The sequence below is a fragment of the Misgurnus anguillicaudatus genome, chromosome 4 (assembly GCF_027580225.2).
Source record: "Misgurnus anguillicaudatus chromosome 4, ASM2758022v2, whole genome shotgun sequence".
Classification (NCBI taxonomy): Eukaryota; Metazoa; Chordata; class Actinopteri; order Cypriniformes; family Cobitidae; genus Misgurnus; species Misgurnus anguillicaudatus.
Genome location: NC_073340.2, coordinates 33,246,528 through 33,251,304, shown reverse-complemented (window position 1 = coordinate 33,251,304; position 4,777 = coordinate 33,246,528).

Below are 4,777 nucleotides of genomic sequence, written 5' to 3'. Positions count from 1 at the left end.
CACTGTAAGAAAAAATGGTCACTGGGGCAGTACTCTTTAAATGGGTCATTATGTGATGATACATGAAGATTTTAAGCCTGATTTGCCCTGATTTTTTTGTGTGTGTGGTGTCGTTGCGATTATTTTGCTGCTCCCAGATCCCAAATTGTAAATATCAAGCAACTTGAATATTTACCACTGTTAACCCGGCTGTTTTTGATACCTGTATGACTGCATTAGCCAGTGAGAGTGTGGAAGCTTCAACCGGATGTTACATGCTTTTATAGGCTGTTATAGGTACTTATATGAACTCTTTAGGTGCAAATGTGTACTTTTTACTGCCCCAATGACACATGGGGACCATATTTTGACCTTTTTTTTTTTTAAAGTGTATGTCATGAAACCATGTACTGATATTTGTCAGGCAGATACTTATGAGTAAAAACAAATGTTTACTTCTAGTTGGAAAAAATAATAAATTGCAATGCAAAATGATATTTTTGCCCAGCAGTTTCAGTATAAATATACTGTTATGTTAGGATCTGACCTGTTAAAAATTAGACTAGTGAGACAATGAGACAACCCCAAGCGAAAATGATTTAACAATAGGGGAAAGAAAACAATACATAAAATAATACAAAAATGAAAGTCGTGCCCCGGACACACAAAACGATTTATAGAAATTTATGCGAGAAATTCGTGCACGAAAAAGACATTTGTGCCCAAAAAAGCTGAATTTCGTTCCATGGACATAAATAAATTAATCAAAATTTTGATGACTATAACACGACTTTCCGTGAGATCATGCTGGATAAGAAATGATTTTGAGTTTGCATGTTTCTGTCACATATGGCAAAAAATTACATGGCCAAAAAAATTACTTTACTCTGGCCAAAAATATGTTTGAAATATATGCTAAATACATTTTGTTGAAAGTAATGCTCAATTTAATATATTTCTGAATTTGGAAATATAGTTTTTACTTTCAAATATCAACATGTATTTCAAAATGTATTTCAATGGCAATCAAATACATGTCTAATTTTACAGCTCAATTTGGCAAAAATTTATAAAAATATATTTTAAACATATGCTTAATACAAGATAATTTTATAAAGTATATTTAGAAGTTGAATATATATATATATATATATATATATATATATATATATATATAACTGTTATGTTTACAGGTTCATAACATAAACAAAGTTTTTCTTCCAATGCCACGTGAATATATTTCCTTGGATTGAAATATATAGAGGACTAAATACATTTAATTTTTTTTACTTTTAAAATAAATCTCAAAATATACAAAAAAATGGCCCAAAAATATATCTGTGAAAAAAAATATTTTTGGAAAACATATTCCAAAATAAATTCCAGACAATATTTTTTTGGCCTTTTTTTAAGGAACAGTATGTAAGAAATTGATATAAATGAATCATAAAATGGCCCTGATATGTCACTAGACATTAAGAAATCATTTTCATTTCAAATACTTATATCACTGACAACAGTGGTCCGGTCAGGATATTGTCATTTAAAAAGTGGAGTTGCAGCCCTCAACTGATGTTTATGTTGTCATTTTGTGCATTGGCCACCAGTTGTGTGATTGCAATATCAGTTTTAGCCACAAGTTTTGTGATTGCAATACCAGTTCCCTTTCAATACGGTTCACTTCGCATTGCGTCAGTTAGCTGACGCTATGGGGGAAACTCCTGTTTACTCCGTGACTGAAGCCTATTGGTTAACGTCTGTACAAAGTACAGACCAATGACGTTTGAACCCGCGCGCGGGAAGTACACGTCCTTATATAAGCGCGGTTTAAGCGTCAGGAGCTCATTAATTTCTCCTTCACAGGGAGCTACACTGCGACCAAAATGGTCGCATATGCGACCTTTTGAACTGCCGTTGCGACCCTAATTTTTAATGGGTCGCAAATGTGCTACCTAATGTTTTAGACAAATATTCTATGATTTACTATGAGCATTTATTTATTATTATATATCATATATAAAGAGAAATTTGGATTTTAAGAATACGTTGTATAACGTGCTCTGAGCCATCAACACGTTGGCTTCACTTTGCATGAAAGCACGTCGTGTCTCTCCCTATCAGTGTGCGTTTGCGTGCTCAGCTGTTTCTCAATGAATTGGGTGCGACGCAAGCGCAGTGTCTTCCATGTTTCTGAACTTGAGCAGAGGTTTTTCTTCATTGAGGACGCGGGACCCGTATGGTTCCGGGTTTATATTTTAAATGGTCTGTCGGGTCCGGTTAGGTCCTAGTTTAATTACTTTGGGTCCCAAGTCTGATTAATATTGTGTTTATAACCCGAGTCAATCGGAAAACGGCCATGAGCGCTACCGCGCTAAAGCTCGAGTGCAGTTTAGCGTGCCTTCGGTTTCTATGGCGATGGTTCTTGTTACGACCACGCGCTGCGTTTTCTTTCTCACATGTTTTTAATGATCTTATTATTAATAAACCATATCTTTTCTAAAACCATATCCATATTAAGTTTGCACAGACATTGTAGCAAAAAAGCAGTGCTAATGTCAAGCCCATTGCACTAAACGAGCAAAGCAATGTAAAGTCTGTCACCGGGACAGCAAGTAGTGAAATAATAAGTGGATTAAGCTTTTTAAATCGGCAAGAGAGAAATAGAAAGATACAGCAGAAGCAGTAAAAGTGCCTATTTAATAGAAATTATTACCATTATAACATCAGTCATAACATCAGTCACATTTATAATCTATAGACCTGCACTGTCTATTAATATACTATACATAGTATTGTATTATATTGAGTTGGATAAAAGGGGTCTAATTGCTTCATATATCAGTGCAAAAACAGTAAGTGTTTTCGTGGTGCTTTGACAAACAGTGTCAGCTTTGTTAATGGCAAAGAAAGTTTGGAATGGTTAGATTAATGAAATATAATGTGAAATTAATATTAATTTTCAATAAATCAAAGTATTGTGTTGTGTCACATTATTAGTTCTTCGTCACATGTGTAGTAGACTATTATTTGTCAGTGGGTAATGATTGCCCTTTTTACCGGTTACCACCACCAAGTAAATTTCAGATCTGTGGGAAACACTGACTGCAACGTTTAAGAAAACAATGCGGCATGTGGTTTAAAAGATGGCAAGTAAAATAAAAAGCATATCTGTATGCAATACAGTTTCATTATTGTTCATTATTATCCAGAGCGCCTTAATATAACTTGAAAAAAATATGTGCGACCAAATCATATTTTGCGCTAGTAACTGAAAAAGTTGGTAGCGCAAGTGCCACCAGTGGAAAAGGTTAGTGTAGTTCCCTGCTTCAGCGCGAACCTCTCGCTGCTCCGAAGAAGAAGAAGCCTTACCTCGCCGTCGACAAAAGCCCTGCAGCGGAGTCCAGGCCTAGCGTCTTCCCTGCCCTTTCCGGCTGAGAACCGAAGACAGCAGAATCCAGGTCTAGCGTCTTCCCCTGCCGCTTTCCGGCCGAGAACCGAAGATAGCCTTCGCTTGCCGTGGTACGAGCCCTGTGCAGCGGACACATGCCTGACGAGGTCTCCCCTGCGGCCGCCCGGTAAGATCAATATTTTTAATATAAAGCTGTAAGCTAAAAGAGCAGGCGCTGTTGTAATAGCGTCCAGCACAGCGGCTTGAGTGAGCCTCCCTGCTATGAATTTCCCCGAGCGCGTCACCGGTCTGGCACCTCCCACGCCGGGACCGCGCTTATATGCTTCGGTTGTCTTATCCATGTTTCGTGCTCCCCCTGCTGTTCCTCTCTCCCCGGGATGAACACACGGCGAGCCATGAGACTAGATGGATGCATAGACCTGCACACACGGACTAACCCCCCCTGTGTTCTGTCACATCGCAACCGTTCATGCTTACAGAGTCCCTTCGCTCCTCTCACATTCAGTGGCGAGATCTCTGACACATATGAATCCCCCGAGTGCATCAGGTGATACCGTTTATATGACGCATGGCTGTTCTGTCTGTGTTGCTGCTCCCCTCTGCCGTTCCTCTCTTGTTGAGATGAACAAGCGGGGGAACCGTAAAACTAGAAAGATGCATACGACAAGCAAACACGGGCGGATCTGCCCCTGTTTCCTGTCATAGCACAGCCACTCGTGCTCCACGCTCGCGGAGTCCCTCGCTCCTTTCCCCGCAGTGGTGAGATCTCTTAACGCCGTAGTTAGCACGCAGTCTTACGGCTCACTGCCTCTAAATGCAGCTGTCTAGTGTTCAACGATTACAGAGCTTCATGCCCCTCCCCTCCTGGAGCGGCGCGATCTCATTCGTCTGCTCGATAGGGCGGATTCGCCGCTATTGGAGCATCAAGAACACTCATTATAAGAGCTAACCGGCTCACTATTCGTCGATGCAGAGCTTCATGCCCCTCCCCCCTGGAGCGGCGCGATCTCATTCGTCTGCTCGATAAGGCGGACACGCCTCTATCTGAGCGCTAAAACACTTATTATAGAGCTTAACCGGCCTGAGTCTATCTCACTTCGGAAAGCTCACTACTAGTCTGCCCGGTCATTTCTCTCTGGTTTAGACGGAATCAGAGGCAGAACGAATTTGTTTAACATACTGAGGCCCGAATACCTCCCTTTATTCAGTCCCGTCCTATATCAGTGCGCTGAATATTGGTACATTCTTATATACCCGGTTTTTCTGCCCTTTTTAATAAACGGCAAAACCGCGGGCCTCACGGCAGACTTCCTCTCTGCGATGGGTTCAGTCTGACATTAAACCACCTAGACATACTGCTCTGCTCCGTGAGCCGTTCGGGTCACCGTC